The 26,393-nt window shown below is 44.2% G+C and overlaps 1 long non-coding RNA gene across 1 annotated transcript in view; it reads right to left on the reverse strand.

The window, feature by feature from the left end:
* LOC115462869 overlaps window positions 1–20,826 on the reverse strand; it is a 51,405-nt gene extending 30,579 nt beyond the window's left edge. The window contains exon 1 of the long non-coding RNA XR_003940966.1: window positions 20,699–20,826. This is a non-coding gene — a long non-coding RNA (uncharacterized LOC115462869). The remainder of the gene's footprint in view (window positions 1–20,698) is intronic.
* Window positions 20,827–26,393: the final 5,567 nt, after the last annotated feature.

The raw sequence follows: 26,393 nt of genomic DNA on the forward strand, positions 1-26,393 counted from the left end.
TCTAATTATTATAAATACATATTATGGGGGTGGGGGGTTTCATACAGTAATGATATTTCTCAGCACTTGAGTGTTAATGTTTTGTCAGTTAAGCAATAGAAGGGCCTAGGGGCAACATTGTTGGGCTGTGATTAGGGCATCAGTTGGCCTTAATCCAGCCCTGCACTCAGATTCAGTGTTTCATAAGAAGAGAGGTCCATGATCTGAGTCCAGACATGGAGTGGTGAGCAACATGTATATTAGCCACATATCCAGAGGTACCCAGCCATATGGAAAAAGGAGAGAAGAGCTGCCTAATTAGTGTTTATTCTTTATTCCAGGGATCCAAATGAGAAAAACAAAGTAACATAGTAGATGACGGCAGATAAATACAAAAATGGCACATCCAGTCTGCCCAATAAGGTGGTTAGGTTTGAATTGCCACTTCGATCAGTTCTTCCTCTCATGCCTTTGCTTATGGTTGTAGCTGCTGCTCCATGCCCTAATTCTTTCCAACCAGACTTAATACTAGCAAGTTTGTTAGCCAAACCAGGCACTGTAGGCGAACGCACAATACTTAAAGTTCCATTTAACTCTCATACAGTATTTGATAAATATGGTAAAACAAAGCCCCTCTAGTCTCTGGCATGAGGCTACTCCTAACTCAGAGTTCTCATAAAACAAGACATGCTCTCCCCTTATACTCCTTCCTATTAGAGCAAAATGCTTCCAAAAAGTGTGAGACAATTGTATCACAAGCTATCAGAGGAGGAAAGACTTTTGCAGATGCACTTAATGAGTTCACCTGACCTCTTACTATTGTAAAATGTTGTTTTGGCCTGCTCTGTGTCTCCTTCAAGGTCATAGAAAAACAACATCTTTTCTTCATTAAACTAGCTTCCTGAAAACTGCCTGCTACGCTCTTTCCATTTTATCTTCTTGGGCTCATTAAGGAATTCTTGCCACATCCTTTCAGCTCTCCATTTATATTGTTTCTGACCATGTAACTCCTCTGCAAACCACACTGCATTCATATCTAGCTTAACTTGTAGAGCATTAATACAAGCATATAGAAGCAGGAATTTATGTAACTTAGGGGTGCTTTTACTAAGCTGCAGTAAAGGGGCGCTGCTGTAGCGGTGGCGGGCGTTTTTGCCATGCGCCAGGGCCGGTGAAAATTGCCAAAAATGAAATGGCTGTGCAGTAAGTTTGCACTTGCCAGACAGCTATTTCAGGGGGGAGCACTAAGGGCTCCTGTGCTAACCCAGCAGTAACCGGGCAGCGCGCGATGCTGCCTGATTACCGCCGGGTAACCCCCTGCGGAAATATTTTTCAATATTTCTGCTAGCGCCTGAAATGGCGAGCGCTGGAGGTGGAACTAACACTGGCACCCATGTTGGGCTGCTGATAGTTCTGGGTTGCTGCATGGCAACCCTTTAGTAAAAGTGCCCCTTAGAATCCTATAGTCATTGCTGGTTTTAGACATGCTGGGGTGCAGGGCATAAATTAGGCAGACAAGTCACCTGGGCTGGCACAAGGCAGAAGTCAGAACAAGACAGGACTAGAATAAACCAGGGGACTAGGCAAAGGAAGGCAGAGGCAACAAAGTACAATAGACAAGACAAGGACCGGGTCCAGACGAGGCAAGGAAAGCAAGGCAAAGGGGCTAGAACTGGAACCCAGTCAGGATTAGGCAAGACTCAGAACTAGATTAAAATTAGAACTGGGACCCAGGCAATACAAGGCAAGGCAGAACAAGCCAAGACACAGAACTATATTAAAACTGGGTCCAGAAAAGGGCAAGACAAGGCAAGGACTGGATCCAGACAGGACTGGACTGAATGAGTCAAGACAAGGCTAGGCAGACAAAACATGGCAAAGCAGGGCAGGAGCCAGGCAACAAGAACAAACAGAAGCAAGACTATAGACAAGGCAGTAGCCAGACTTGGCTTGGCAGGATCAGGAACCAGGAACAGACTCGGCTAGGCAGGAACAGGATTCAGGAACAGACTTGGCTAGGCAGGGACAGAAACAGAGCTTGTTTTTAGCAGAAACAGGGTTTTGGCATTAGCAGAAAGCAGGAACAGAGCTTTGGCAACAGCAGAAAGCAGGAACAGGCAGGGCCGTGCCAAGGGTCTCTGGTGCCCCCCTGCAGACTATCAGTTGGCGCCCCCCCCCCCGCCCCCATGTGGACCTGAAAGATGGAGTGCATCTTTGTGGGATTACAAACCACTTTGTGGGTTTACTGGTAGTGGGCGGGGCTGGCTGTTGGTGGGATTGGCAGTCTTCCCAATGTGTCTTTGCACTTGCCAACATTAAATCTCATCTGCTATTAGGATTCCCAGCTGTAAAGGATTAAAATACAGACTAACACGGGGGGGCAGGGCAAATGTTGTGCCCACCCAAAATTGAACCTCTGGCTACACCATTATTTGGCCCAGTTGCAAAAAAACCATGGAACCTCTACCAAATAAAAGTATATATATATATACAGTGGTGGAAATAAGTATTTGATCCCTTGCTGATTTTGTAAGTTTGCCCACTGACAAAGACATGAGCAGCCCATAATTGAAGGGTAGGTTATTGGTAACAGTGAGAGATAGCACATCACAAATTAAATCCGGAAAATCACATTGTGGAAAGTATATGAATTTATTTGCATTCTGCAGAGGGAAATAAGTATTTAATCCCTCTGGCAAACAAGACCTAATACTTGGTGGCAAAACCCTTGTTGGCAAGCACAGCGGTCAGATGTCTTCTGTAGTTGATGATGAGGTTTGCACACATGTCAGGAGGAATTTTGGTCCACTCCTCTTTGCAGATCATCTCTAAATCATTAAGAGTTCTGGGCTGTCGCTTGGCAACTCGCAGCTTCAGCTCCCTCCATAAGTTTTCAATGGAATTAAGGTCTGGTGACTGGCTAGGCCACTCCATGACCCTAATGTGCTTCTTCCTGAGCCACTCCTTTGTTGCCTTGGCTGTATGTTTTGGGTCATTGTCGTGCTGGAAGACCCAGCCACGACCCATTTTTAAGGCCCTGGCGGAGGGAAGGAGGTTGTCACTCAGAATTGTACGGTACATGGCTCCATCCATTCTCCCATTGATGCGGTGAAGTAGTCCTGTGCCCTTAGCAGAGAAACACCCCCAAAACATAACATTTCCACCTCCATGCTTGACAGTGGGGACGGTGTTCTTTGGGTCATAGGCAGCATTTCTCTTCCTCCAAACACGGCGAGTTGAGTTCATGCCAAAGAGCTCAATTTTTGTCTCATCTGACCACAGCACCTTCTCCCAATCACTCTCGGCATCATCCAGGTGTTCACTGGCAAACTTCAGACGGGCCGTCACATGTGCCTTCCGGAGCAGGGGGACCTTGCGGGCACTGCAGGATTGCAATCCGTTATGTCGTAATGTGTTACCAATGGTTTTCGTGGTGACAGTGGTCCCAGCTGCCTTGAGATCATTGACAAGTTCCCCCCTTGTAGTTGTAGGCTGATTTCTAACCTTCCTCATGATCAAGGATACCCCACGAGGTGAGATTTTGCGTGGAGCCCCAGATCTTTGTCGATTGACAGTCATTTTGTACTTCTTCCATTTTCTTACTATGGCACCAACAGTTGTCTCCTTCTCGCCCAGTGTCTTACTGATGGTTTTGTAGCCCATTCCAGCCTTGTGCAGGTGTATGATCTTGTCCCTGACATCCTTAGACAGCTCCTTGCTCTTGGCCATTTTGTAGAGGTTAGAGTCTGACTGATTCACTGAGTCTGTGGACAGGTGTCTTTCATACAGGTGACCATTGCCGACAGCTGTCTGTCATGCAGGTAACGAGTTGATTTGGAGCATCTACCTGGTCTGTAGGGGCCAGATCTCTTACTGGTTGGTGGGGGATCAAATACTTATTTCCCTCTGCAGAATGCAAATAAATTCATATACTTTCCACAATGTGATTTTCCGGATTTAATTTGTGATGTGCTATCTCTCACTGTTACCAATAACCTACCCTTCAATTATGGGCTGCTCATGTCTTTGTCAGTGGGCAAACTTACAAAATCAGCAAGGGATCAAATACTTATTTCCACCACTGTATATATATATATATATATATATATATATATATATATATATATATATATATATAAAAGACACCACCAACGTTCTAATGAAGCCTCCAGCCGGAAGTGTGAAGCGCCAGAGATATCCGTTTTCCCCATGAGTGTCTGCCCCACCCTCGCTCTCTCTGTAACACAAACAGTGAAGGAAAACAGCACAGCACGAAATCGCTCTCTCTGTAAGAGTGAAGGACTCAGAGGGGGGAGGGAAGAGAGACGCCCTCACTCTCTCTGTAACACAAACACAGCACAGCAGGAAACTTAACACTGAAGGACTCGACTCGGAGGGAGGAGGGGACAGAGAGCAGAGGGGACACACAGCACAGGGGAAGGGAGAGAGGGCAGAGGGCAGGGACACACACACACTCCCACATGCACACTCTGAAGAAAACCTTGCTAGCCCATATATATATATATATATATATATATATATATATATATATATATATATATATATATATATAAAAGAACAAAATACACCAAGTCAAGAAATAAAGCTGCTATAAAAATGTTGTACCAGTTCTACCAGCTATTTTCAAAGCACTTAGACTTATAAAGTTCCATAGCAACCTACAAACTTTGTAAGTCTGCTTTGAAAATGAGCCCCTTATTAAACACTCCTGGAGCTGTTACTTGTCCTCTGTCATCTACTACTGCCAGAAAAAAATAGGACAAAACTTTAAAAGGGTCTCAACAGGTAAAGTTCTTAAAACAGAAGCAGTATGTTTGATATCATTTATTTAACAGATCAATGTATCTACATGATTTGTACTCAATTCATGAGGAATTCAAGAGCATGAAAATATAAATAGCTAACATTTTTGGCCTTACATTTTTAAACTAGAAGTGACCATCTTAGCTATGTTAAATAAAACTATGCAGTGTGGGTGACTAATATTAGTTTCTGATTTTTACATTTTTTTTACCGATTTTGTTTTTTAATTTTCTGCTACAAATCCATTTTGGAAACGATGACAAAATAATTAATATTGAGCACACACGTCAAACTGCATCATTTACATTCACAATATGAGCCCAAGAGTTACCATGCTAGGTGTAGTCAGTGCGGGGCACTAGGAAGTACCTGCCAGATCTCAAAGAACTGATCCGTTCCGTTGGTGGTTGCTTCTTCTTTCAAAAATTCAAAGATAATACATTTGAGTGGCTGTTATGTAAACAGGGCCCGTGACTGTATGTTTTTCTGCTGCTATACCTTGTCCATTTTCTCGGTGTTTAACCGATGCTTTGGGGGCGGGCTCGATTCCGAAAACAAAAAATATTACTGCCTGAACATTTAAAATATTTCAATAAAGAGTCAAACTTGCTTATCCCTGCGAACTAATTTTACAACCCTGCTGTCCCTATCCTTGAATCCTAGAAATCACGGTACACGTCCAGACCCAGCTGCTGGAACCGATTTTATTCAAAGACTTTCCACAGCCTCCCCCCCACCCCAAAAAAATACCAGTCTTTTTGTAAATATAAATTCTGCAAGGACCGATAGGAACCATATCCCCCATTTATTGAAAATACAACTACTTAACAGTATTACCTGATTCAGAAGCAGCGGCTCTCACTGCCTATCAACGACGGCAACACCCGGTGGCGCCGGCGGTCCAAATAACGCATTGGAAGTCTAATAGCTGGGCAGTGCCAAGAGAGCCGTGTGCTGCGCGCGGGAAGGCAGCGCATGCGCATAGGCGCCGATGCGGTAAGTTTTATTTTTTTTTTATTTGGATTTTAAATACTGTACAGCTGGATGGCGAGGCACCCTTGTAGACAGGCGCCCCCCTGCGGTGCTTACCCCGCTTACCGGGTTGGCACGGCCCTGGGAACAGGGTTTAACTGTAGCAACAGTCAAGAGCAGGGCTAGACTAAAAGTAGGAGCCAAAAGTAGAGTCAAACTGTAACAGACAACAAGAGCAGGGTGTGGCTATAGAGCCAGGCTTTCAGGAACAAGGTTCAGAAACAAGACACACAGAAACAAGGCTTTCAGGAACAAGACTACACAGGAGTACAGCTTCAAGGTTTACAAAAGCAAAGCTTTCAGGAACATGGTTCAGAAACAAGACATTGAGGGACAAGACTCACAGGAACAAAGCCAGGCAGGAAGCAAAGCATAGGAATAAAGCCAAACAGGATTTGGATGCAAACAGGGAAGACAAGGTTAAAAGACCTGTTGCAAAAGCAAACATGAAAGTTCCAAGATGCTTTATAAAGAACTTTGCTGATGATGTCACAACTTGGAATGAGGCTTCATTGGATAGCAGGAACACCAGAACGAGGCTTGGATAGCAGGAACAAGGCAATCTGGAGAAGCCACAGAGCCAGGTCACTGGAAAAAAGGTGAGTCTGGATGCAGGGGCACGGCCACATCCGTGACACACATGTATTCTGTAGTTTTGTTTTGGGGGTTTCTGACTCTCTTTTCCATCTTTTGCAGCTACCGTTATAGTTTTCTAGAGGGTATACAATGGCAGGGTTTTCTCCAAAAATTGGAAAGGTGGAGTTTTTTTCTCCTGCTCTGTCTTTCCTCTATATGTTTTGAAACCTATAATATTAAAGACTCAGTATAGGATTGGCTTGTTGGAGGCTATATCCTGGAGCTTTGGGGTTCCATTTTTTTTTGAGATTTTTTGATGTATTGGACTATGCATTAAGTCAATAGATAAGTGATCAGTTTTAAATTATTTAGTGTTTGTTGATCGATGGTGGCCATCTTCCTTTTGAATCTTCCTGGTGCTAATTATTAGTGTTGCAAAATTTGTTAGCTTCCCTAATTTCTATTAACATTTTATCATCTGGCCGGGTGGATGGTAGTACAGTCCCACCAACATTCTCTTTACACATGGAATTTCTATCTATAAGGATTCCCAGTGGCATTCCTAGGGTGGCTGACACCTGGGGCGGACCCCCCCCCCCCAGGTGCAGCGCAACCCCCCACCCCCGGCGAAAGGACACCTCCCCCCGGCGAAAGGACACCCCCCCCCCGGTGAAAGGACACCCCCCCGGGTGCATTTTTACCTGCTGGGGGGGGGGGGTACCTTGCGGCTGTCGGCTTTGCTCGTTCCCTGCTCCCTCTGCCCCGGAACAGGAAGTAACCTGTTCCGGGGCAGAGGGAGCAGGGAATGAGTGGAGCCGACAGGCGCGCGGCACCCCCCCCAGCGGCATGGGCAGACTGCCCCCCCTTGGTACGCCACTGAGGATTCCACACTGCAATCTGCTTCCCCAGTTTTATTCTGTTTAACTCAATTTCCTCTTTAACATATAGCACTATTTTCCCTCTAATTTGACCCACTTTATCATGGTAATAACCTTGGTATCACAGTATCCCATTGGTTATCCTCCTTCTATCAGCTTTCTGAAATGCCTACTATATAGAGACCAACCTTTGGCCCCAATCCCGGCTCGGCCATGCCTTGGTTTTGGCAGAAAACACCAGTGCATTTTCGACTGAAGCTGAAACTCCCCCCTCCCCCCCCATGACCACTCTGGCCCTCCCTGGGCCTACCTTTAGAAGCCCTGGTGATCTAGTTGCTTCTTTGGGGCAGGAGCGATACCGAGTTGCTCCTGGCTCCACAGTCAAACTGCCTATCAAAGACTGCCACGACCTCCTGTGGCAGTCTTTCAGTAGCTATTTTGACTGTGGAGCCAACATGGACAAGAGAAACTCGGGATCGCCCCTGCCCTGAAGAGACCAGTAGACCACCAGAGTTTCTAAGGGTAGGTTTTGGGAGGACAAATCTTGTGGTTCAGGGGTGAGCAGTCTGGATGGACCCACTTTCTGTTGGGTGGTGGCCCAAGGGTCCTGCTTTCTGCTGAGTGGGGGCAACAGTTTTCGTTTTGGCCATAGATTTGGCTTCATCTGAAACCGATAAGCTTGGTTTTGGTCATCCTCTATTATTATATCCAGTTCTTCATTCACCACTATACACTCTAGCTCTCCCATCTTATTTTTTAGGCTTCTAGCATTTGAATACAGACATTTCAAAGTGTGTTTTTTCATTTGTATCTACAACCTGCTTAGCAATTGACAGGGATAATTTGCAATCTTTACTTTTTGTTTGCCCTTACAGGCACCTGACTCACATGCCTTTATTGCAACCTCTCTGTCAGGATCCCTATTTTGATAGTATCTTTCAAAGATACCTCAGTCTAAACTATGCACTCCTGAGTAATTGTCGGCTGTACCCCAAATTCTAGTTTAAAAGCTGTTCTCTCTCATTTTAAACACTAACACCAGCAGCCTAGTTCCACCCTGGATAAGGTGGAACCCATTCTTTCAGAACAGGCTCCCCCTTCCCCAGAATGTTGCCCACTCACTAAAATATTCTTACTCAAACTTTGAGAGGCAAAAGACCTTGGCCAGCCTCGTTCACATCCTCCAGTACCCAGTGATATGTGTCCAAAATTATGTGCTATAAAAATTATAATGGTGACAGTATCTAAATTAATGTCTCTACTATCATAAATTCATAAGAAACACAAAAAGTACTTAACTCAACAATGGCTCCAGAATGCTATTTTCTTTCCCTATATAGCATTCAGTTGCTTAGTTTGAAGCGGCCCCCATAGCCCAACTTGGTGAGTGTGGTCAAGAATATATCTGGGGTTGAGGTGAATAATTCGCAGAAATATTCACTGAATGTTTCAGCAGATTATTCGCCCAAACCCCTGATAAAATCTTGACAACATTTGCCGAGTTGGGCTCTGGGGGCCACTTCAAACTAAGCAATTGAACATTATATATGGAAAGGAAATAACGACAAATGGTTCCAGAATGTTAAGTGCTTTTTGTGTTTCTTATGAATTTATGATATTAGAGACATTAATTTACTGTCACCATGATAATTATTATAGCACATAATTCTGGACTCGTATCACGGGACATTGAAGGAAGCTTTGTGATTATAGAATATTGTGAGTTTAACAGCTTTGAAAAGTAGGCTGTGTTGATGGCTCAGTGATTTGATCTGAAAACTCCTTCTAATTTCCCTTTATTTTATGAGGGCCCTTTTACAAAGCGTCGGTAAGCCCAATGCGGGCTTACCACTTGCTAAAAGGGATATACCGCCGGGCTACCGCAGCAGCCCAGTGGTAATTACAACCCCCAGCATGCACCATTTCCAGCGCTACAAAAATATTTTAATTTTTGTAGCATCAGTGTGTACCCAGTGGTAATCAGGCAGTGCTGCATACTGCCTGGTTACCTCCAGGGTAGCGCGGGAGCCCTAACCGCCACCTCAATGGATGGTGGTAAGTGCTCCTACCCAAAATGTGCATACATCAAGTTTTTCACTTGCCACACGTCCATTTCTTTAAAAAAACAAAACAAAACACAAAATCTGTCTTTTACTCACTGCGGTATAGGGGGCCTCGACATGCATCAAAAACACGCGCTGACACCAGTACAGGCCCCCTTTTGCCGCAGCTTTTTGTAAAAGGACCCCTTAGTGACATAAACATTATTATTTTTGCTTGGTATACAGTCTGCATTTTTGCATATTATAGTCCTATATCTACAGCACATCTGATTGGACCGACTTTTTTTGAGGCATGGGGTGACATAGGGTGAAATCCCAACTTTCCAACAAACAAGAGAATCCTGTATAATCTTACCCCACCAGAAAGAGCGGCCATAAGAACCCTACAAACTAACGAACGCATTATCATCAAACCCGCAGACAAAGGAGGCGCAGTGGTAATTATGGACATACAAAAATACATTGAAGAGGGGCACAGATAGCTCTCAGACAATAAATACTACAGGAAACTAACTGAAGACCCCACACAGGATTACACAAAACAGCTGCAAGACCTTATCAAAACATTTCCTACACAAGCGCAACCTCGCCTGAAGAAACTCATACCAAACCAGCCTGCTGTGGGCACATTCTACATGCTACCTAAGATCCACAAACTGGGAAACCCTGGCAGACCAATCATATCAGGTATTGGCACACTCACGGAAGAAATATCTGGATTCATAGAGGGAATTCTGAAACCTCTCGTACACAAAACTAACAGCTTCATACAAGACACCACAGACTTTCTGAATAAATTGAAAAATATCAAGCAACTACCACCTAACAGCCTTCTGGTCACGATGGATGTAGAATCACTATACAGCAACATTCCACATGCGGATGGCATAGCTGCATGTGGAAGACTCCTAAAAAAATCCACACTGGACCATCAATACTCACCAGAAACTATTACAAAATTAATCAAATTCATTTTAACTCACAACTACTTCCGCTTTAACAATGATATCTATCTACAAATAATGGGCACTGCGATGGGCACCAGGACAGCACCCCAATATGCCAACCTTTTTATGGCTGAGCTGGAAGAGACATTTCTGAATACACACCAGACCAAACCTCTAAAATACTACCGGTACATCGATGACATTTTTATGATTTGGACAGAGGGTGAAGAAACTCTGAAACAATTTTATTCTTCCTTCAATACATACTATCCTACAATCAGATTCAAAATTGACTACTCCCCAGAAAAAGTCAATTTTTTGGACACCACAGTCTCAATCAGTGATGGCTGTATACAAACATCTATATACAAGAAACCCACAGGCAGATGCAGCTACCTCCACAACTCCAGCTTCCATCCTTCACATACAAAAAGATCCATCATTTACAGCCAAGCCACAAGATACCACCGTATCTGCTCTGACCCAGGGGACAGAGACAGACACCTTAAAAGCCTGACTGCATCCTTCAAACAGAAAGGCTACAATCCCAAAATAATCTCCAAGAATATTGCCTCCTCCCTCAAAACACCCAGGGAGAATCTGCTACAGTACAAGGAGAAAAAAGCTACAGACAGAATCCCCTTGTAGTGACATACAATCCAGAGCTGGAAAAACTGAGGAAAATCATAAGAGATCTACAACCTATACTCCAGGAGGATGAATTACTGAAAGAGATATTCCCATCCCCACCAGTACTGGCCTTCCGACAGCCACCCAACTTAAAACACAAGCTAATCAGAAGTAAACTTCCATCACAGTCTGAAAAGGAACAGAAGGGCACACTTGCCTGTAATTTATCCAGTTGCAAACTATGCCAAAACATTTCACAGGACTCCACAGTCATCCACAAAGGAAAGATATTCAACATAAAGGAATCTTTCACTTGCTCATCTTCCAATGTGGTATATATCATTCAGTGTAAAAAATGTAACGAAGGATGCTATATTGGAGAAACAGGCCAGATGCTTAAGACAAGATTCAATTTACATAGATATCACATGAACAATACTGGTGCCAGTAGGGTTCCCACCCCTGTTGGTCAGCATTTTACAGGACCAGGACACTGTACCAGTGACTTCACAGTTAGAATCCTGAAAGGTAACTTTAAAACCATACAAGAATGTAAGACCTTTGAAGTCAGAATGATTGAATATTTTAACACCCAACAGAAAGGACTTAACAAGGATCTGGGGTTCCTAGCCCATTATAAACCATAAAGCTGTATTTCTCTCCACCCCTCACATATCCACACCCATCCTGTTAGAATATCAATGATATGCTTTGATGTCCCCATGCATACCCCCACCCTCCACTCTGTCAGACTGTCAAAGTAATGCTTGAATGTTTTCACTTATATATACTATCAACTAACACATTTGCTTATTTCCAATCTAACAAAGAAGGGCAACTTTCGAAAGCTAATCAAGAAATGTATTAAGTTATGTCCAATAAAAAAGGTATCATCTTATTTTCTTTTCCATGTTTTATTTTGTTTGATTTCTATTGATAACCTTAAGAGTGGACTAACACGGCTACCACACTCCTCTACTTTGAGGCATGTGAAACAGATTATTAGTATTGCTTGTGTTATCATAGTGAGATCCTTTAAAAAGTTGCCTCTCCCCCTCTTCTTTGTACACAACAACCCATCATTTTTCTTACACACAAAATAACTGTGGTGTAAAAAATACACTAAAATTCCAACACCAGATCACCACTGCTGGCACCAAAGATAATCTAACAACCCCACTAAGCAGTGTTTATATGTAAACGAGGGAAAAGTTTCAACTACTACGGCGATATTCAAAAACTGTATTTGTTTAATTGCACGTAGAAAAAGACATCACTGACTGAAAAACCCTCGGTGATTTTTTTCAATTTTTCCAATTAATATTTTTTTGAAATGTTCATTAATACTTGCAGTTTAAGGGGTCATATCCCTTTAAAACACGAAACATTCAATGTCCTAAAAAAACATAGAGTACATCAATTGCACTTATCTCGCCATGTTGTCCTCCTCATAATGCGCTGATTCCTACGGTCCCGTTTCGGTTGTCTTCATCAGGGAACCAAGCAGCACAGAGGTCTCAACAATGTAGATACTAAAGGCAAACAAAATATTTTTTGTTAAACAGTCAATGATCGCGTCTCACTATGACTGTATGCTTTGCAGTAGTTTTTCTGTCAGTGATGACTTTTTCTACGTGCAATTAAACAAATATAATTTTTGAATATTGCCGTAGTAGTTGAGACTTTTCCCTCGTTTACACATAAACACTGCTTAGTGGGGTTGTAAAAAAATACACTCACATGTGGCACCATGTGTTATACATATACAAAAACGAGGCCCTCAGACTAAGTACCTTGGTTAAAAGAATATTGAGCACCATTAAAGGTAATTTGATGCCTACTAGAAAATGAGAACAACTTCATGTCAATATTTATTGGTACAGAAGCAAATGTTAAGTATCTAAAGCTGATCTGAGCTAGTGCTGAAAAATTGCCTTGTACAAATGAGGCTGAGACTGCCATCCTGTGGTTATTTTTGTGAAATGTGTCTGTAGGATCATAATTTATAAAGGGGTCCTTTTACTAAGCCGTGTAAGCGTCTATGCGCGCCCAATGCATGTCAAAATGGAGTTACCGCCTGACTACTGCATGGCTCTTGCGGTAATTTCATTTTTGGCACACATCCAATACATGCGTCTGAAAAATATTTTTTTAAATTTTCGGGCGCATGTAATGGGCGCACGCCAAGTGGCATTGGCGCGCATAGGTCATTACCACCCAGTTACCGCATGAGTCTTTACCACAAGGTCAATGGCTGACGGTAAGGTTTCAGACCCAAAAATGGAGCGGCAATTTTCATTTTGCCGCACATCCATTGTCGTCAAAAGTTTGTTTAAATCTGTTTAATGTTTGAACATAAATCGACAAAGCAAGACAACTCACATTTCTATATTGCAGACTACCAAACTCCCTCAGGGATTACCTGGGGCCAGTGGTGTGCTGGAGCCGGCTCGCACCGGCTCACAAGAGCCGCTTGTTAAATTTTGCAAGATCTTGCGAGCCGGTTGTTCTCCAGGACGAGCTGGCTCCAGTGAACAAGGTAAGCATGGCAGGAGGGCGCCACCACAGACCATGCTTACCTCCCTCCTGCTCCCATCCATGTCCAGCGAGTCTCCGTCGCCCCCATCCTCCCCTCCCGCTCCCAGCCATCTTTTTTTTATTACCTCTGTTGAAGCGCCGTGTTATTTAAAGCCCTGCTACCATCTCTAGCCTTCCCTGTCTGCTTCGTGATGAGTTAGTTCCCTTAGTCCTGCCTTCTGATGTCATTCTGATGTCATTTCCTTTTTCCGCAAAGGTGCACTGAAAAGGATTCTGGGTGGCCAAAACATGTGCCTACACTACCGGCCATTTTTCAGCGCACCTTAGTAAAAGGACCTCTAAGTGCTGTGAGATTTTGCAGTCTTAGGATAGCAGCAAGAGATGATGTCAGATATTATTATTATATTGGATTTCAATCACACCTTTCCAGTGACAGCTCAAAATGAGTTACATTCTGCTAAATACTTTCACATGTGTCTCCTGGTGCTAGCCCAGGAATCTTTAAGAATGCACTGCCAAAGAAGATTGAAATTTGTATTGTGCAGATTTGTTCAGCCCCAGGCTAAATAGCATTGGGATGGAGGAATTGAAAAGAGCATCTTGGTGGTTTGGTGGAATAAATATATATGCTGGAAGGAGACAGGGACAGAAGAGGAGAATATCCTGAGGAAGAAAGGGATAAAGAGTGTCTCTGGACGGAGAAAGTGAAAAGGGTGGAAGAGCCTCTGGAGACAGGAATAAGAAGGGGGGGAGGGGAGAGAAAAGTGTCTACAGGGATGGAGTGGAAAGGGGGGATAGTTCCTAAATGGAGGGACTGGGAAGGAGGGACGGTGTCTTGGTGGAATGCATGACAAGTGTTTGGGGTGAGAATGGAGGGGGAGCAGCTGCAAACGGAGGAAGTGTGCCCTAGGTGAGTGGGAAGGGGGAACAATTGTCTGAAAAAGAGATAGGGAGGGGGAATATCCTCAGGAAGGAGAAGGGGTAAGGAGTGTCTGGCAGAAGGAGGTAGGAAGGATGGGGATCTTCAAGAGGAAGGACGAGAAGGGGTTCGAAAGATAGAAGAGTGGATGGAGGTTGTGGTGAGGAAAAATTAAGGGAGAGAGATGGATGTTATGGTGGCAGAAACTTGGAGGAAAGGATACAGGGAGTGTATTCAAAGAGAGCAGTGTATGTGGTGTGAGTGTGAAGGAAGAAGTGGGGGGGGGGGGGAAGAGTGTGATAATATATATATAGATATATATATATATATATATATATGCAAATTAATATGCTAATATGGAGGAAGGAAGGGAGAAAGAGCTGGCTTTTTTGGGAATAACCATAATGAATATGTATATTCAATGAATATGTATATTCATTATGGTTATTCCCAAAAAAGTCAGCTCTGTCTCTCTTCCTTCCTCCTTACCCAGCACTCCCTCTTCCTCTCCAGTAGTATTTCCCCACCCCCTTTTTTCCATACCATACCAGTGTAGACCTTAGAAATGCATAAGCTCTATATGTAGATCCTTCAAGAGGTAGTGTGTGTCATGATTTAGGCTCTAAAACCCTTTCTGATGTTTTGGTGCCACCTCAGTTAGGCCAACACACAATCTCTCCACTGCAAAACACTATACACAAACTTGTGCAAAAACACACTCATAACCTTACCAAACCATAACAGCACTAATTCCAAGGACAGGACGAGCTACAACCTTATGCGTGGAAAGGCAGCAGTGTAATTACACCGGGCTCTAAAACACCACTACACTACCTAGTGAAAAAAAAACAAACAAACAAAAAAGGGGCTGCAAATACTACACGCTAGCAGAATATTGCACCTTGATCACACATGAAAAACACATGACAACAGATATGACACAAGGAACTAGAAATTAAAATATATGAAGGCAAAATACTGAACTGGAAAGTTACCTCAAGAAGTCAGACTCGGAATGAAGCAATACTAGAAAAATTGAAACTTACATGCAAAATATCACAGATGCACATTTCCAAAATCTGACATATTCCAATTAATAAATTCTGAATAAAATACTTTTTTCTACTTTTGTTGTCTGATCATTTAGTTTTTCTATTCGCTTTGGTCCCAGTGTCTTCTGTTTTATGCAGTGTCTATTTTCCATTTGATATTTTTTCACTCACCGTGTCCACCATCCTCCTGTGTCCTGTCTACCATCTGTAGTCCTGCCCCTATCCTTCCTTCAGTTTCAGTATCTGCCTTCAAAGTGTTCTGATCCAGCCCTTAAATTCAGCAGTTTCCCCTCCATCCATATCCAGCATTCCTCCTCATTCCGCTCCCCTCCCTCCATCCATGTGCATCTACTTCCCTCTGTCTTCCCTCCCCTCCATCCATGTCCAGCATTTCTCCTCTCCCCCTTCCACTCCATCCGTGTGCATCTCCTTCCTTTGTCTTCCCTGCATCCCTGTCCAACATTTCTCCACTCTTCCCTGCCCTCCACTCCATCCTTGTCCAGCATGTCTCCTCTCTCCCCTCCCCTCCATGTGCATCTCCTTCCTGTCTTCCCTCTCCTCCATGTCCAGCATTTCTCCTGCCCTCTCCTCCATCCATCCATGTCCAGCAACTCTCCTCTGCTCACCCCTCCTATCCATGTCCAGCGATTCTCCTTTGCTCCCTATCCTCCCCTGCTATCCATGTCCAGCGATTCTCCTTTACTCCCTATCCTCTCCTGCTATCCATGTCCAGCGATTCTTCTCTCTCCCCTGCCCTCCCCTCCATGTCGTGATTCTCCTCTGCCCGCCATCCATGTCCAGCGATTCTCCTCTCTCCCCTGTCCTCCCCTCCCATCCATGTCCAGCAATTCTCCTCTGCCCTCGCCTCCCATCCATATCCAGCGATTTCTCCTCTCTACTCTCTTCCATGTCCAATGATTCTCCTCTCTCTGCTATTCTCCCCTCCCATCCATGTCCAGCAATTCTCCTCTTCCCTCTCCTCTCATCCATGTCCAGCAATTCTCCTCTTCCCTCCCCTCCATGTCCAGTGATTCTCCTCTCCCCTGTCCTCCCCTCCCATCCATGTCTAGCTATTCTCCTCGATTTCCCCTCCCATCCATGTCCGATTCTCCTCTGCCCTTCCCTCTCATCCATGTCCAGTGACTCACCCCAGCCCCCACCTGCACCCGTTTTCAGCCCCCGAAGTTCCAGATCCAACCCCAGCCCCACCTGCCCATCCTCTTCTCCCACAACATCCCCCTTTTCATTCCTGCTGCCCTGTGTTCAAATCTTTTATTTTACCTCAAGTTGCAGCGGCGGCAGCAGTGAAAGCAGCAGGCTTGCCTCCAGCCTTCCCTACCCTCTCAGTGTCCCACCCTCACGGAAACAGGAATTACATCAGAAGAGGGCAGGACACAGAGAGAAGGGAAGGGAAGGCTGGAGGTGAGCCTGCTGCTTTCATTACCGCTGCCGCCGCCACCACTGCGACTTGAGGTAAAATAAAAGATTTAAATGCAGGGTGGCAGAAAGGAAAGGAGGGCTGTCGGAAAGCTGAGGGCAGGCAGGTGAGGACCGAGAGCTGCTTGCAGCTGGGGCTAGAACTGTGAGCTGCCCAGTGGCGGTGAGCATGGCTTGTGGAGCCCTCCTGCCATGCTTACCGCACTTACCGGGTTGTGCCAGCCCTGTTTAGAAGTAGTAGTAATGTTTCCGTACTATGTGATGATCTGAAGCCACATTGTGATCAGTGTAAAATAGAGAATTTTTCCAGATACAAAGAGATGTTTACTAATAAAGGTTTCTAATACTTTAGTAACAAGGGGTGTGCTTGCCACTGGACAGTAGTTTGCAGGCGATGTTACATCTAGCCCAGCTTCCTTCAGTGGTGGAGTGAGAACAATTTTGGCCATATCAGGAGGAAGAGAGCCAGGTTTTTTTTTTTTTTTTTTTTAATATCTTTATTTTTTTTAACAGCTCATTGAGATTATCGAGTAACCAGTTTACTGATTGATTTAAGTAGGTGTTTTTGGCATTAATCCAGGGAGCAGTTGGCTCAGGAGCATTTCAACAGCATCGATCTTACATCCTCAACTGTTAGTGGTTGAAAAGATACCCAGTTTTGGTCAGTTTTGAGTCCTTGGGTTGTAGGATCTCCCGCAATTAAGGCTGAGCTACAGGTTGGACTATTTTCCTCTGTTAGTGTAGCTTTAGATAGTTCAGACCTAATCTGGAGGATCTTGTTGGTGAAATGATCAGCTTGGTCTTGGGCAGTGAGACATGTTTTCTGTGAATGTTCATCCTTATTAGTGGAAGCTAGTGTTTTAACTAAGGAGAAATGATTTTTGTTGTCAAGATCATCTTGACCTATTAGGTTGCTAAAGTATTTTTGAGTCTGCTACCTTCTTTTTGTAGCATCAGAAGGCTGACTGCCATTTGGAGTTATCAGTAGTATCTATGTTCTTTCTCCATTGCATTTCAAGGCATCAACATGCCTTGAAATGCAATGGAACTGTAGCTCAGCCTTAATCACCAGAGATCCTACAACCCAAGGACTCAAAACTGGGTATCTTTTCAACCACTAACAGTTGAGGATGTAAGATCAATGCTGTTGCAATACTCCTGAGCCAACAGCTCCCTGGATAAATGCCAAAAACACCCACTTAAATCAATCCCTGTGGAAATAGTAAACTGGTTCCTCGATAATATCAATGAGCTGTTAAAAACTGGCTCTCTTCCAAAATTAGGATGGATAGCTCCTCTGTAAACCATGGCCAATTTCTGGATGTCTTGGCCTTTTTAGTGGTAAATGGAGTAATTTTTTCTAGAATGGCTTTAACCTTGGTATCCCAGCGAAATTTGATTGAACCATGTGTACGAGATGCAGTAGTGAGGAGTGGCCTAGTGGCTAGGGTGGTGGACTTTGGTCCTGGGGAACTGAGTTCAATTCCCACCTCAGGCACAGGCAGCTCCTTGTGACTCTGGGCAAGTCACTTAACCCTCCATTGCCCCATGTAAGCCGCATTGAGCCTGCCATGAGTGGGAAAGCGCGGGGTACAAATGTAATAAAAATAACTCAGACCAGAAAGTGTCCTCATTGATTTTACCTCTGGTGGAGATGAGTTTGAATGATTTGTGTCTGGTTAAGCTTGACATACAGATATCAATAGTGAAATCCAGATGGAAGTGGTCAGACCATGGTACTGGCTTCCATTTGAATGAACTGATCAAGTTATTAGGATAGGAAGTCATGAAATCTAACATATGGCCTTTTTCATGAGTTGCACCCTCAGAGAATGTAGTTCACAGTCCTTCAGGAATGATTTGAATTTGTGGACATCAGTGTCTGCATCATTTTCCAAGTGTAGGTTTGAGTCTCCCAGGAAAAGAATCCTTGAAAATTATTACACGTCAGTGGACATAATCTCTTCAAGTAGAGGTTCTGCCTTGGACCAAGCTTCTGGAGGACAGTAAATGAGGAGTAGAGCGATTTGATTTGCCTCTTTTAAATCATTGCAGAATTTGCACAGCATGTATTCCAGTCCAGGGAAAACCCTAGAACTAACTAAAGACACATGGAAAAAACTCAAAGATAAAGGCAAGTCCACCTCCTTTTTTACCCTGTCTTGGAGAATGAAGAATACCATAACTGGGTGGATAGATGTGGGGCAGTATCAGACTATCAACTTCTTTGAGCGATGTTTCTGAGATAAACAGCATAGAGAAAATATTGACATATACTGTGTGATACCTCTGGGGGGGGTGGGGGGGGGGGGATGTATGCAGCAATTCAGGCCCCTGACTCCACGCTTGTAAAGTACTCTTGAAGCAGGACTCAGTCAGAATGAGGCAGCCTGGGCAAAGAAATCATATTAATTTGGTGTTTAACTTTTCAGTCCTGTAAAGTGGAAGAATGCCATCTGGTTTTAATTTACTCAAATGTCTAGCTTTTGCTAGACTAGAGGTTAGAAAGGTCAGTGAGAAATGAAACTTTCTTTGTCCCTTTTTGAGTGATGGATTGTTAAGGCTAGTTCATATTTACAACCTCTGGATGCCATTCAATCTCGAGGGGATCAGCAAGCAAGGCATACTGCAGTTTTAAAAGATTAGGCTAACGCTGTTTAGAAGAAGATAGTGTAGGTTTAAATAATTCTAGATGATTTAGATTTTGTCTTATAAGGAATTCTGATTTCTGCTTATTTTAGAATATGTTTTATTCTGTTTAATTAATAAGTTCTATTTCTATGTAGAATATCTTTTTAATCCAGTGTCTGATTTTCAAGTGAAGCTTTGTCTGCAGTTTAAGAGGTCATCATCTGGTTTGAATTATCCACAGTCCTAGCTAGGTGAAAGAGGTCAGGAAAAGTCAAGTCATCTCCTTGATTGATTAGCTAAGTGTAGGACTGGTCTCCTGAAAGTAATAACAAACCATGTCTGTGTGCCATTAAGCAAGACTGGCCCCTTGACCCCTTAATGAATGCCAGAACCCAGTTAGTATGAAGTTGATTGGGAATCTGATTATGAGAAATAATAATAAAATACAGGAGATAGGTGCCACATTGTCTAGTTTGAGAGGCCCCAGGTCATAGGTCAGTTTAGGAAATATCTCAAACCTATGTAACTGATATTTTTAAGTAATGTGTAAGTAATAATTAGTTCAAGACAGGGTAATCAATCTATTCTTTACCATCTGGTGAGAAAGGGGGGCTAGAGAGGTGTAGGACCCTATATAACTGAGAGCAGAAGCAGCTTACGTTAGAAGAGAAGGAGCTGAGACGAGAGAGAGCTCAGAAGAAGAGACACAGAAGGACAGGACACAGAGAGAGCTAGAGCTGATGTCCTACTTTGTTTGCTGGCAAATAAAGAAGATTTCTCTCTCATTCTGGTGTGTGGTGTTTGACTCCTGAAGTACCACAGATTCTGCTAACAATAGTGGTAATTCCTGCAACAAGAACAGAAAGGATTTAATGCCAACTCCCTCCGCAAACAAAACAAACAAAATCCTTTCGCTATTGGGGAGACAGTTCCAATTATCCACACCGTCCCCTTGGTTTGGTAGCAAAGTTCTGCTTTCCCTTATTTACTCCAGCTTATCTTTAGCCCAGTTCCCCTCAGTCTTCAGTTCAGTTCTATTTTTAGCAGAATTTCACCCGGCATTTAGCAAAGTTCAGTTCAGCATTCAGCCAAGTGCAGTTCAGTCTTTAGCCAAAGACTTTAGCCAAAATTCAGTTCCACAAAAACAAACCCTCCAAAAGTAGAGAAAAAATTATATGAACTAGGATCATACCTTTCCTTCTCCAGCATTTCTACCAGCTTTGTCCCAAGCAGGCTGGGGGCACACCTCCCTCTACACAGTACAAACACCTGTGGCCTCCCACGTGCTCTTGTGCTGGAGAGGTTAATCTTGAGTATTTTCCCAGTCCATGCTGGCTGTCTCCTCTTGGGCTGGCACTTCAGCGGGCATATCCAGCTCCTCCTCCTTGTAATCCATCAGTTCCAGCAACTCAGCTTCCTCTTCTCCTCCTTGCTCGCTCTCTCCTCCCCCTGCTTCAGAGCCTTCATCCAATCTCCCCTCCTCCCTTCACAGCTGGCAGGAATCTGGTATTGATTACGCAGCCATGGGAACTGGGTGTCCTCATGGCTCTTCCTCCCCCTACTGGTAACTGGGGAAAATAGCTCCCTATTCCCTGGACTGCCTTCTCTTCCACTTTTTCTGAGAATCCCTTCCGGGTTTTTTTGGAATTCTGGACATTATAGTTTTGGGATGCCCTGCTCTTTGCTATGTCCCTGCTTACCTGCCTTATCACAACTTACACAAATGTATACATCCATACATTTTTTATAAAAGCCATGTTCACATGTAGAATATGACTCGCACACAGAAAATGCTTTAAGAAATTACATTCAAAATGGTTAAAAGGGAAAATCCTTTTTCGAAATTCCAATAACAGTAAAATAAAGCTACATGGCATAGAAACATTGTGCATTTACATATTCAAAGGCAGTAAATGTGAGAACGTACAGTGCATGTGCAAGTCCATGCATGTGTGCATAAACAAGTGTAATACGGGAGTCTAGAAGACGCCATTTACTGGGCACACACAGGACTTGCAGCTCGGGAAAAGACATGAGCTCTCTCTCCTTAGAAATATTGAAGGACAGGTCCTTCACCCTTCCTCCAGGCAGCTCCCAGACAACCCAACACAGGGATTCAAGGAGGTTAAAGCCAGTCCGAGGTATCATTGTCTTCTAGGGGCCAATGCTCAAAACTAATGCCATTGTTAAAAAGTGGTTAGTGCCTGATTTGCGTGCATATTATTGTACGCAAAATGTTCAAAGGGCTGAAGTGCAGGTGTTAACGTGTGCACTAAAGATTGCCGCAAATGCATTTAAATTGATGCTAATGAGGTCAGTTAGTACTACTCATTCCCAATGCACAAACAAAAGTACTGTAATACACAGAAGGAAATAATGGCCAATAATCCTGAAAATGTACTGCCAGGTCAGGGGCAGTATAGAAGGTTTTCAGATGATTTCTTGTCAGTTTTTCTTCTTTAGCAAGCGGAAGCCCATACAAGTTTCTGCACTACCAATGAAAACCAAGCGTGTACACAAGCCCGACCAAAACTGAAAGTGAAAGCATGCACTGGTACCTGTTTTTCTGCACTTAAATATCAACCTTTAAAAAATTTAAAGTGCAAAGAATTTTTGTAAGAATCATATTTAAAAGTGCAGATGAACAGTGCCAATGTGTGCTTGCACTTCCAGGTTTGTGTAGGCACACATATAAGAGCCACGCTTGCTGTAAACCCTTTGTGCGCACGTGCCAGGCACAATCCTCCCCTTGCTTTTGGTTTGTTAGTGCCAATTAACTGTACATATCAGCCTTGGCTGACCTCTAGTATCTGCTACCTACGTTCCTGTGCCCGCTCTGCCGAACGCCTTTGACTGAAAACCCGTGTCCATGCTGACTTCATACATTTCAAATTCTTGCTGACCTCCTTCCAGTCTGCTCTTTTACTTGCCAAACAGGACTATTACATCCAGTTGACAAATTCTCTTGGCTCAAACCCTCGACATCTCTTTGCCACACTGAACTCTCTCCTCAAAGTGCCTTCACCTCCAACCCCCCCCCCTTCACTTTCCCCCCAGACTCTGGCTGAGTTCTTTCATGATAAGGTTCACAAGATTAAACTTGAATTCTCAACCAGGTCACTTCCACCTCTCCTTCCCTCAGTCCATTCTCTCAACCCTCCTCTCAACCCCTGCCTCCTTTTCTGAAATCACTGAAGAGGAAACTGCACATCTTCTTTCCACCTCGAAACTAACTACCTGTTCCTCTCATCCTATTCCCACCCATCTACTTAACACTATCTCTCCTACTACCATCCCTTTTATCTGTCATATCCTCAATCTTTCACTGTCCACTGTGACTGTTCCTGATGCCTTCAAACATGCCGTAGTCAAACCAATCCATAAAAAACTTTCATTGGACCCCAGGGCCACCGAGAGGGGGGGACAGGGGGGACAAAATTCCCCGGGCCTCCAAGGGGGCCTGGCGCCACAGTCCCACCCAGTGGTGTACCGAGGGCGGGGCGGGTGGTTGTGGTACTGCTGCTGCTGCTGCTGCAATACGGGTTCCGTCCCAGTGCCCCCCTCCAATCAGCGGGATGTATCGCTCTCCTTTCTCTCTCCACCCCCACCCCGCTCTCCAGGCCTTTAAACTTCCAAACCTCCAGCAGCGTGTGTCAGCGATATGAGCGCTGCCTTTGGCCAGCCCCGGAAGTCTCCTCTCTACAACGTCCCACTTACGCGGGAAGTTGTACAGAGAAAGCTTCCGGGGCAGGCTAAAGGCAGCTCTTACATCGCTGATGCTGTGTGCCAGTGGGTCTGAAAAGCTTGGAGGCCTGCAGAGTGGGGTAGGGGGGTGGAGAGAGCTGAGGTGGAAAAGCGGTCAGCCAGACCGCAGGGAAAGGGAAAAGGGGGTGGAGAAAGGAGGAAGACCGCATGGCGATGCCAGTCCGAAGGGGAAGAAGGGGTGGAGAGAGGAGGGAGAGCAAAGACCTCAAGGGAAGGGAAAAGGAGGGTGGACAGAGGAAAAGCAATGCTAGACCGAGGGGGTGGAGAGGCAGAGAGTGATGCCAGACCTCAGAGGAAGGGGGAAGAAGGAGTGAAAGTGATACCACTCCACAGGGGAAGGAGAAAAGTAAAATATATAGGAGATACTGGAAAGCAGAAGATGGATGGGGAGAGGAGAGATAAAGATGGAGAGAGGGGGAGATGTTGGAATGCATCATGTAAAAAGGACAGAGGGGGCACATGCTGGATGGAAGCGGCAGAGAAAGCGAGCAGACACCAATGGAAAGGGGGAGAGGAGGGCAGACGCAGAATGGAAGAGAGTGCAACAGTGGATGGAAGGGGCAGAGAAAGGGCAGACGCTGGATGGAAGGGAGGGAGAGGGGAGAGAGAGGGAGCAGATGCTGGATGGGTGAAGAGAAGATGAGGAAAGCAGAAACAGAGATGACAAAGGTATAAAAAAGATTTATTATTATTATTATTTTATTTTTTTGCTTTAGGATGAAATAGTATTGTAGTTGTGGTGATAAATACAAAATGAAAATAAGGTGATCTTTCTATTAGACTAATTTTAATACATTTTTGACTAACTTTCAGAGACCAAAACCCCATCCTCAGGTCAGGATAGGATACCGTAACATACTAACCTGAGGAAGGAGGTTTTGGCCTCTGAAAGCTAATTAAAAAGTGTATTTGTCCAATAAAATGGTATCATCTTATTTTCCATTTTTTGTTTTATTTCTGTTTGTTAATTTGTAAAGCGGTGATTGGTATTAGTTTTTTTCAAATTCACATCTGCTATCTTTATATTGCCCAGTACTAGGGGACATGCATCACTGTTTCTGTGGCATTGCATTGTATGCAGAATCTGACTTATTGGGGGTTCAGTTTAATTTTTGTCTGCATATTTCTATTTTTAGTTTGTGTTTACTTATTCTATCCTTGGTGAGGATGTATCTGTGTTCTATGTGAAAAAGAAATGGTTTTGTGTTGGCAGGATCATTTTCACTAATGTCTTGTTTAGTTTTACAATGAGTGTATTGATGTTCTAGCGCTCATTGCAGTGTTTAAGATGCTGCCTTTTCCTAGGTACACCCTTGTTGTGTGACTCGTGGATTATTATTACAACTATTTATTGAATGATACCTTAGACAACATTGTGGATTATTATTAAAAATATTTTTTTCATATAGAGGAGGGGGTGTTAAAAAATGATAGGCCCCAGGTGTCAAATATGCTAGGTACGCCACTGGTCCCACCCGCCCTCCGTCGTCGACCACATATTCAGCAGACTGCTAAAACCTGTCGTTTCTTTCTCTATAATATCACCAAAATTCACCCTTTCCTTTCTGAGCACACTACCAGAACCCTCATCCACACTCCTATCACCTCTCACTTAGACTATTGCAACATGCTTCTCACAGGTCTCCCACTTAGCCATCTCTCTCCTCTTCCATCTGTTCAAAATTCTGCTGCACGACTAATATTCCGCCAGTGTTGCTATGCTCATATTAGCCCTCTCCTCAAGTCACTTCACTGGCTTCCTATCTGTTTCTGCATACAGTTCAAATTCCTCTTACTGACCTACTAGTAAAAAAGCCCCGTTTCTGATGCAAATGAAACGGGGGCTAGCAATGTTTTCTTCTGTGTGCATGTGGGAGTGTGTGTGTCCCTGCCCTCTGGCCTATCTCCCCTCCCCCCTCTGAGTCCTTCACTGTTACAGAGCCAGCGATTTGATTTCGTGCTCTGCTGTTTTCCTTCACTGACTGTGTTACAGAGAGGGCGGGGCAGACACTCATAGGGAAACTGGATATCTCGCCCCCTTCACACTTCCGGCTGGAGGCTTCATAGAACGTTGGTGTCGGAGTTGCCAGGTGGGCTGGTTTCCCACCCAATTGGGCTGGTTTTTAAGTCAGGATGCGGGAAATTATCGAAGGTTGCGGGCTGCGGGAAATTGGGCTTCTTTTTCACTGCAGCTGTGCAGGGTGTGGGCTCTTTTTTCGGGGCTTCTATTGGTCTAATTTGGTCCAATAGAAGCTTTTCCGGGGCTTCTATTGGTCCAATAGAAGCTTTTCCGGGGCGGGGTTGACATCGGGGGCGGGGTTTATGACGCCAGAGGTGTCATTGGGGGCGGGGAAATGACATCAGAGGTGACATCAGGGGCGGGGTCGATGACATTGGAGGCGGGGTTTGGGCTGGTTTAAGGCTGATTTTGGGTGGGGAAAATTTTTCCCGGCGGCAACCTTGTTGCTTTTTATATAGAGAGATAAGTGCATTCAGTCTGCAGCTCCTCTGTACCTCTCCACTCTCATCTCTCCCTACAACATTCCTCCCCGGGAACTTCGTTCACTGGGTAAATCTCTCTTCTGCACCCTTTTCCTCCACTGCTAACTGCAGACTCCGTTCCTTTTATCTTGTTGCACCATATGCCTGGATTCGGAATAGACTTCCCGAGCTGGTACCTCAAGCTCCATCTCTGGCCGTCTTCAAATCTAAAGTAAAAAAGTGTTAAATTAAAAAAAAAACAACTTTTGTCGTCTATATTTTAAGGCACTGCCTATCCAACTGAAACAGCTTAAGACTTGTTTCAGGTGGACCACGCATAGGCAGTCCCTTATTTCTAATAATCTTTTGCTATTGTTTTCAACAGCGTTTGCTATTGTTTTGGGTGTACTAAAACCGCGTCAAGCTCCGCCTACTGGCTTCAGCTCTTACAGTGGCCTAGGTAGACTCACTTCGTCTCCTATTAAACCTTCTTGATGAAGCAGCTGATTGTTTGTTATTATGGAAGTATACCAAGATGGCGGCTGCGCGGGAGCGACGGCTTCAACTTTGTGGCGTCATGCCGGCTCAGTTCTTAACCTCTTTGTCGCTCTCCTCTGACGTAACTTCCTATTTCCGGCAAG

This window comes from Microcaecilia unicolor, chromosome 2 (assembly GCF_901765095.1).
Source record: "Microcaecilia unicolor chromosome 2, aMicUni1.1, whole genome shotgun sequence".
NCBI lineage: Eukaryota > Metazoa > Chordata > Amphibia > Gymnophiona > Siphonopidae > Microcaecilia > Microcaecilia unicolor.